The following is a 9,078-nucleotide window of genomic DNA, read 5'->3' as shown; positions in this document are numbered from 1 at the left end:
CGGCCCCCGCCCCGCCCCGCCCCCGCCCCCCATTGGCCGGCGCCCCGCCCGAGCCCTCCTGCCATTGGCGGGGGCGCGGGGCGCACGGGCTGGGCACGCTCCTCGGCCGCCGTTCCGCCGCGGTAAGGGGCGGGGCCCGCGGAGCCGCCAATGGCAGCGCCGCGGGGGCGGGGCGTGAGGCCGGGCCTCGGCCGGGGGCGGCCGGGGCGGTAAACAAGCGCGCGGGCCCGGGCGGCGGGCGCGGAGCGGGGCGGCCAGGTGAGCGCCGCCGCGGCCGTGGGGCCGTGCCCAGGGTACGGGGAGCAGCTGCAGCTGCGGAGCGGTACTCGGTAGTGCGGTGCGGGCAGAGAAGGGAAGGGAGGGGGGCGGTGGCGGCGCCGCCGCAGCTGCTGCTGCTGCTGCTGCCGCCGCCGCCGCCGCGGGGAGGACGCCCGTGCGCGGAGAGGGAGCGCGGCCGCCGCCCGGCCCCTCGTCCCGGGGGTGGCTCCGCCGAGGCGTCGGTCCCCGACGGGGGGACGTGTGCGGGGTCCGGCGGGCAATGGCGGCGGCGTGCCAGCGGCTGCCCGAGCCCCGCCGGGCTGGACCCGGCCAGAAGCCAGCCGGTGCTGCGGGCTTCTGCGTGCCCTTGGCGGGGCAGGGACCGGGGGAGGCCGTGGCCGCGGGCGCTGAGCAGCGGGGCCGCGCCGAGACGCCGCCGGGCCCGGGAACCGGTCGGGGAGGCCTTCAGCTGCCCTGGCGACGGAGCGAGCGGTGCGGGGCGCGCTCGGGCGCCCGTAACCGCGGCCGGTTGCCCGCGGCGGGTCCTGTGCGGCCCAGGCCTTGTGCGGCGGCTGGGTCCGGCCGCGCTGCCGCCGCCCGCTGCCGCCCGTCCGCTCGGGGCGGCGGCGGGGCCGTGTCCGCCTCCCTCCCTCCCTCCCTCCCCCCGCCGCGGGGGCTCCGGGCTCGGCCATCCCGCCCCTGGGAGAGGGCTCTCTGCCGGCCCGGGCAGGTGCGCGGGGTGTTCTGCATAGCCCGTCTAAAACCGCTTGGGGCAAGGGGTGGAATCTGCTTTTGCAGTCCGTGGGGTGTGCGTCTCGCCACGGGCATCGCAGGAGAAAATGCGGGGTCCGGTGCTGGGTGCGTGTGCTGGCTTTCCAGGCTGCCCTGGTTTACAGTCTCCCTGCTCTCCCTTGCTGGGACGGTTCCGTGCGTCTGGCTGAAGACGGACGTGAAATAAATCTGTTGGCTGTTTTGAGCTTGCTTGTAGCTGAAATGGGGGGAGAGCAGCCATGAGACCCTGCTTTGGTAAGGTGCCCGAGGAAATAGCCTTACTTTTCTTATTTACAGAGTCTTTGTAACAAACTGAACAGGAATTAACGGGAGGTACTTAGTTTTAAACAGGCACTGGGCAAACTACCTATAAATAACTACAGATATGAAAGTTTGCCTTGTGTAATGTTGCTTTCATAGTTACTGACCATCCTAATTTCTGCAGAACTGTATTTGTTATGAAATAACACTATTTCTGATACTCCGGTGCAGTCATGTCCCACCCAGCAGGAATGTGGGTGGGGAACTTCTCTGCGTTCCCACCATGCAATGAAAATCCAAACTTTGTGCTCAGCTTTATGAAGAATAAAGACATGGGAAGGCTGCTCTTAATAGAAATGCAGCAGACTCTTTTACTTAGTCTTTAGGTAAAAAAAAAGTGAGAGGATATAAAAGATTCTTCTTTCAGTAACCTAAAGTATTGTTTCTCTGAAAAGAAATAACACAAGGACCTCTGAAGTTTATTTCTGGAGTTGCCTGTCTTTAAATTAGATTGCTTCACTGAACTGGGGTGTATTCTTTGAGCATATGCAAAATAATTCTTAGCACCGGGTGCAGAAGGATACTGGCCAAAGTCAGTAGTAGCTCAGTAAAAGACTTCTGAAAGGATTCAGAAATTGCTCCGAGTTAAAGGGCTGAAAGCAGATCAGCATTTAAACAGAATTTTATTGGCCTTGCCTTTCTCTGCCACGTAATGAGAACTTGTCTCTCCTTCCTATCAGAAGGAGAAGTTTAGCTGCAGTTCATGTGCTTATCAGCCTGCTTGCTTTGAGACCAGGAGGCTTATTTCTGTATTTTGTACATGCTTTTTCTTTGCTGTTAGTTAGCAATGACCTTGGTAACCTTGAATAAGATACGCTTAGAATAAACAGTTGTGTGTTGTCCAGTCTTACTCAAGAGGGGGGAAAAATAGGTGACCTGCTGTGCTTTGACAGTGTCTCCCTTTTAAAAATAAAGCGGTGTGATAAGTAGAAGAAAAGGTCAGAAGATGTGGAGAATTCCCTTACATGTTTACCGTCTGAGTGTTGATCACCTTGTTCCGTTGCTGTCAAGGAGAATTCTGTGCTATGCAATGCAGCTCTGGTTATTTCATTTGTGATATTTAGAGCAAGTTAATAATAGCTCATATTGCATCCATGCAGCAAGAACAGAACTTTTTTTGGCTTCTAGTCCTCCAGTAGTCCTTTTACAGGCAAGTGGTGGTCTGTTGTTTCATGCCTTGTTTGTCAGGCTGTATTATTTTTCTAGAAACAGAGAAGGATGAGAGACAGCAGCCGAATTCCTGCTTTTTAATTTCCCTCATGTTGAACTGGTTGGTTGGTTACAGAGCATTTTTGTAGGTAAAGATTGGTTTGGGGTTTTTTGTGTGTGTATTTTAAATTGTTTTAACGAGGATGCTAGGGATGGCATGTGTCCCGTGGTCTTTTATCTTGTGTGTCAGTGTGCATGGTATAGCTTGCTTGCTCCAGCTGGCTTGTTGAACACATCTCAGGACTCGGCTTGATGCATGAGTAAGCGTTTCTCTTATTCCTTAAATCTCCCTGTACTGATGGGTGAACAGTCCAGCTTAGGATGGAGGTGGCGAGTCTGAAGCAGTATGTGGGTATCCTGTCTCCTGCGTGCACATAGGTCTCCTGGTTTTCTCCCTGTCAAACTGTTTAAGAAGGGAGTCTGGAAGAGGAGGCTTTTTGGCTTGTTGAGCTGTGTATTCTGGGGTGGAGCATCTCTAGGAGAAGAGGAGCTTCTCTCTCAACTTGTTTTATAAAAGCGCTTGAAGTGCTGGCTGTTCGGTGAGTGCGTGCTTTCCTTCAGTACCTGGAGAAGAAAATGCGTTGTTCGCATCTGGAGCCAAAATGCAAGCTAGCAGCAAAGCTCGGTCGTTTGAGGGAGGGGGTTCAGTCAGTGTCTGCTTTCCCACCCAGCAGTGAAAGCTCATTTTTATCAACATATGCCTATCTTTAGATTCAAAGATGCTCTCAATTTTTTAGATGCCACTTTTGTTACCCCCTTCCCCCCCCCCCCCCCCCCTTACAGTAGATGGCAAAATTAAACCAATCTAAGCTGGTGACAAAGACCAAGAAGTAACAGGATACGCGAGTTTTGCCCGTTCTTTTCACACTTCTTTCTGAACTTTATTTTAATGGCTTTTGTGTTTTGTCAGTCGGTAGAGGTGTAGAGCTAAGTGAAGCATGTTAAACTCCCAGTTATTCAGTATCGAAGTGCTCTGTGTGCTTCTCACAGCATAGGAAATAACACTAGTTGCTCTGAAAAACTTTGCTGTCAATCTGTGGAGTTGGCTTCTAGAAGCTTTACAAATTCATCTGTCTGCTTAAACAAGTCTGCACGCATATACAGAGTTAAAACATAGGTGTGTTTTTTTTTTGGTTGTTTTTTTTTTTTTTTTTCCTGGAAACTGCATAAGGCTGTGTCTTTTTCTTAAAGGCTCCGTAGATTCTGTCTGCAGAGACACCACGAGAGATGATCTGCTTGTGGTCTAGGTGGTCCTAGAGCTGTTTTGTGTTGTGCAGGTGATAGCTTCCACTTACAAAGTTCTCTCACTGTGTTTGTTTTGCCTCTACAGTTTGTCCTGGTTTTCTGCATAGATCAGATCTTTATGTAGCCCCTTTCATTGCTATTCACGTCTCCTTTTTAACCAGGTGCGCACCTTGGTTTTTCTGGATGTGCTGAACAAATGTACTATAAAAGGGCTTGGCATAGTATTCTGAAATGTCACAGCTCTTCTGCTGTCTGAATTGTGCCATTTGGGAGTATTGAATCCTCATCTTAGTTCGATACGGTCAACATACTCATCAAGAGGATAATCAGGACTAGGAAAGAGATGGAAGGGAGAATGACTGGGCAATAAGCTGTGAGTGGATTGAGCGTTTCTTTTAGAGAACTCTTCTAAAATAGCTAAGACCGGAATTTTATATTGCATAGCAAAGCTTTGTGGAGTATGGTCATTCAGAAGCCGCTGTGGGAGGTTTGGGATTTTCAAAGGCACCTATATAAGTTGCTTAAGACTTTGGCTCTTCTAGTTTGGAAAAGCAATATGTTTATTCTATGTTATATAAATTTATGATTTCGTAAAATCTATACAGAGAGAGCATAAGTAATTGTAGATTACAGATTCTGTATCAGGTATGAGAGCTTGCAGATTAGGTTTAGTAGTAAGTTAGGAGAAATATGGAGCTCATTACTCTCATTTACCCTAGTGTCAAAAATACCTGTATGTGGTGAGTAGGAATTGACACAAATAACTTCTCTGAGGGCTGTGGCAGAGCTGTAACTCAGGAGCTGAAGGTTCTGATAGACCATGTTCCCCTTCAGCACAGAGATCACTTTATGTCGTCTTGAAGTAGTCTTTTTTGCCTGTGGTCCTCTTCTTGCATCCTATTTTTCCTCTTCTTACAGGGAGGTTTTGGCACAGCCAGAAAAAAGAAAGCTCCCATAGCTAGGACACTGGTATGTAAGGGGACTATGAATAGAGTAGGATGTGTTGTAAGTTACTAAATTTGAACATAACCCTAGCTTCCAGGGCAAGGTTGAAAGTCATCTATCTACATCTAGACATGTACGCCTGTAGGATCAATAGTGGGAGGCTGTGGTGTTTGACCTGCCGTTCACGATGATAACGGAAGGGTTATGGTCACCATGCGAGCAGAGGATGTGCGTGTGCCACCCGGAGAGAGGTGCATGGGGTACCTCTTACTGACTTTGTAACGCAGGGACTCCAGATGTAGCGTGCGTGGTTCTGTCCTGGTGTACAAAAAGGATAATAAGCAAAATACCTTCTTACACCTGAGGCAGACAGATGTACAGTACAGTTACAGGGCGTGTCTAGTTTTCTAGAAGCTTATAATTAGAAAGGTTCTGACTAGAAACCATTGCCGGTGTGGCATTTAATCATTTAGATATGACTGTTAACAATATACCGTTAAGATGGCCAGCAAACTGGCTATAAATCCTTGTTTCTATTTGCTCTGTGTGGGTGGATATTTAAAGGACGCGTAGGTATAGGCTGTGTGCTGTAAGGATCAGTGTTGTCTGGAGAGAGCTATGATTCTGTTCCCAACCCCATCGCTGACATGCGGTGTAACTTTGGGTAGATTACTTGCTCTCTTCCCTCTAAAGTAGAGAACTTCGATATCAGCCCCCTTTCTTTAGCTTTTTGAGATCGATGAGTGAAGTGTGATGTGTGTTTAAATGCAAGAGGAAGAGCTGGTATTTTTCTCAAGAATTTTGTCTTAAGTAACGGTGTATTTGAGTCTAAAGGAATCTGCGCTTGTTTGTGAGGCATAGCTTTTTATCGGTTTCCAATTCCTAAGTTGGACTCGGTGTGCTTTCAGAAAGTTAAAACTTCCAATAAAAACAATTACAACATAACAGTGTGTGCCAAAAAAAAAAAAAAAGTAACTGCAAACTGATAACCTCCCTCATTCATGCTTCTTATTCTAGTTCAGAGCATGAGACCAGTGGGGAGCTCTATTAGTTACCTGTGCAGAGTTCAGTGCTGCGTAGCTGTGCGTCAGACGGGGAGCTGAGCTTTAGGGGTCTCTTTCCAGCCCTAACTGGTGAAGTGACTCTGCAAGAGCATAGAGCTGCTCTGCAAACCTCGGCGGGGGGGGGGGGATGTTTGTAATGTTCAGTTTTTGTTTGAAGCCCAGTGTTTGGATTTGATCAGCGCAGGGCTTTAGTGTAACCTTTTTATAAATAACCGCTGGTTACAGTTGTTCCGTATGGATGTGGGGGATTTGTCTTTTAAAGGGATGCTGTATGCCAACGCTGACAGAGGGACGACTTGGAACCAGTGAACTGTGCTCTTGTGTAAGCTTGCCATAAAAACAAATAAAGGTGTAAATTCAGCTTGTAATAGTTCTGTTTCTTAAGTGTATGCTTCAAATATGGCACCTGCCTGAATCTGATATTAATCTGTCTGTTTCGTGGTCGTGCTCCATTTTGATTTTAATATCCTATTGTCCTTATTGCTGGATGAAAGACCCATGTGCGTGCATGGGAAGTAACTTTAGTCACAGAATTTGTCAGAATTATTCATGGCTTTTGAGCCACATCGAGGATGCGGTGCAATGGCTTGTTCTAAGCACTGCCCGGTGCATAAACAAAAGAAAACTCTTGGGTTTTCCTTGTCCTCTTTTGTTCTTCCTCCCCTTTCTTCTTGGTAATATAGGCGATACAAAGATAGGATGCTAGGTATAAATACAACTTGGGATTGGCCCAACAGCCCAAATCTTTGTTGCCTAAGTAGTACATTTTAAAGGCTTGCAAATGAGGTGAATGGAACATGTTTTGTCCCCTGACTGTAAATACTTATTTCCCAGGAGAAGACACAGAATTCATTCTCGGGGAGAAAAGCAAGTGAGCGGTAGCCTTAAAATCACAGCAACTGAGTTGGATCTACCTCAGTGTAATGGGAAACAACGTGCGCCCGGGACAGAATTTATTAATGTATCGTGTCGAGGCGTATCAGCAGAGGAAGTGGCCTGTAATGAGGGAACGTGCTCTCTCGCTAGGATCTTAATTGTGAGTGAATTATTTCTAGATCCGTGGCCAGGGTAGAAAGAAGCTCTGTTAATTCCAGGCACGTGGGCTGTGACTATACTCTTGCATGTCCCCAGACATTGTCCAGAAAGAAGTAAATAGAGCCGTCAGTCCAGAGCATTCACTTTGCATTGATGTATCTGTGCCTAAAATAAAGCAGACTGTGCTTGCTTTTAAAGTGTCCAAGCATTCTTTTCACTCTTATGTTGTGTGTCAAGCCATTTATGGGGAAAATGGTTCGTACTGGGTTTTGAACTAGCTGTCATTCGCCAAAAATGACTGCTAAGCCTTCTGAATTTTGGTGGAAAGATGCATTTGTCTGCCAAGCAGCCCACTTTTATCAGTGCGTGTACTGCTATTGTAACGATTAGACAGTAAACAAGTTCCTCCTGCCCTTCAGCGGTGTTTGTTTTAAATGGCATTGGCAAACTGCTTTGTGCAAGGGTAGTTTTAAAGCAGCTTTCAGAGACTCGATGAATTCAGTTTGAGGAGGCTTGAGTCAAAGCCACGGGGCAGGACTCAAATATAGGAGTCCTTAGTTCTGTTGTAGGTCAGATCTTTAAAGACATTTCTTCTGGAGCTGCGGTGTGTGGGAGATGTGGGGAGGGGGAAGAATGAAGGATAGGCAAGGTAGATCTTCAGTTCGATTTAAAGGATGATGGCAACTTTCTCCTTTTAAAATGCAGTTTGTTCTGTGCCCTGCATGGTTAAAATCTGGGTCAGCTGCAACCCAAGGAACCCAGCTACTTGAAATATGTCTAGGCAGGGGCTTGGAAATCTGGTATCAGAGGATCTGGTGGGGAGGTGTGTGATGGAGCTGAAAAAGGCTGAAAAGTGAAAGGATCACATGAAAGGGTTGGTATGGCAACACAAGTAAAAAGAAATGGAAAAATCTGTAAAAGATCAGTTAGAGAACAGCTTAATGAATAATACTGATTTTGAAGTTAGTCCACTGCTGGTTTATGGCCACAGAACAAATGTGCTGAGTACCTGGTCATCTGTATCTTGTTTGTGGTGTTTATTATTTTTATTTCATACTGTTGCTGTGCTCACTTTGATGGTGTGGGTGGCTGTAACACTGATTCCGGGGTTATAGTCCTTGTTTAGATGAAACGAAGATAACAGTGATTGTGGTAATGGATAATAGGAAGTGTGGGGGGGGAAGGCATAGAGACTGTTTGTTTCCTTTGGAAGTGTGGTATTTAATTATTTGCCTTACTACCTATCCAGCCTAATGTTTTTCATTTTTGTCTCATTTAAAAGAACAGTTGGAGGTAAAGAAGGCAGCTAAAACTTCTGCAGACCTGAGAGGGGGAATATGGGCTACTGTAAAACTGCTGGGGTTTTGGTGGGGTTTTTTGGTTGGTGGTTTGTGGGTTGTTGGCTTCTTGTTTGTTTGTTTGTTTGTTTGTTTGTTTTTAAATTATTCAACAGTAGATGAGCTTCTTTCTTGGGTGGATAGCAAACTGTTGATAATAGAAGTAATTCCCTTACATTGAAAGAGGCTGTGCTGTCATGCACAGAAAACTTTCAGAAATATTTCTGGTATATTTCTGTATGATTAGAAGTCTCCTTGTGTTTAAACTTGGTCTGTCTTTTATATATATATATATATATATATATATATATATATATAAAGCACAGCTAGCCCGTGGGAAAGAAGGGGAATGAACGGAGGGATGTGTTTTGAAAACAGTACAAATATAAGAATTCATCTGTTGCCTGTTGTGAGGCTTTGGGTTTCTGTTACTGGCCTCTGATATGCTGAGTGTCTCGCAATACTTGCGTAAACCTTCAGTCCAGTAGCCTGGCGTGTTGAAGAAGGGAGGAAATGCGCTGCCGTTAGTCACTAGAGGACAGTGGCTTGAGAGGCAGGTGGTCATTGCACACAGGAGCATCCCAGGCATTGATTTAGTTTTGTCCTTACAGGAGGGTTCGATATCTGGTGCGATGTCAGGAGATGGTTTACCCACCAGTGTGGCATCTAACCTATACAAGCCCCTCTGCCTGCTGTGTGGACCTTGTCTGGTGTCTGAGGGTGACTTGGCTCTAGCCTGCTCGTGCTAGGTGTGGGTGTTTTCCAGAGGTTCGTTCAACTGTGGGAAGTTTACTAAGCAAAAACTCTGACCCTGCCTATTTTTGGAAAGTAGCTCATGATTGACACTTGTCAACCCTCTTTAATCCAGGTTAGCAGGCACTCTGACAGCTTGT

General features: G+C 47.1%; 1 protein-coding gene across 4 annotated transcripts in view; it reads left to right on the top strand.

The window, feature by feature from the left end:
* Positions 1-174: 174 nt before the first annotated feature.
* The window catches only part of COQ8A (coenzyme Q8A), a 48,836-nt gene continuing 39,932 nt past the window's right edge, over positions 175-9,078 (top strand). Inside the window, exon 1 of one of the 4 annotated variants that reach the window (XM_087776748.1) lies at positions 175-258. The gene's annotated coding sequence lies outside the window, so the exon portion shown is untranslated. Of the gene's footprint in view, positions 294-2,523; positions 2,649-2,799; positions 2,820-9,078 lie in introns of those variants that run through there. The other 3 variants (XM_087776749.1, XM_087776750.1, XM_087776751.1) reach the window with 3 other exon arrangements.

The sequence above is a fragment of the Nipponia nippon genome, unplaced genomic scaffold (assembly GCF_047370975.1).
Source record: "Nipponia nippon isolate SJK-2023a ecotype South Korea unplaced genomic scaffold, ASM4737097v1 scaffold_4, whole genome shotgun sequence".
Taxonomy (NCBI): Eukaryota; Metazoa; Chordata; class Aves; order Pelecaniformes; family Threskiornithidae; genus Nipponia; species Nipponia nippon.
The sequence above is the reverse complement of the archived record's forward strand: the minus strand, read 5'-3'. Positions and strand labels throughout refer to the sequence as shown.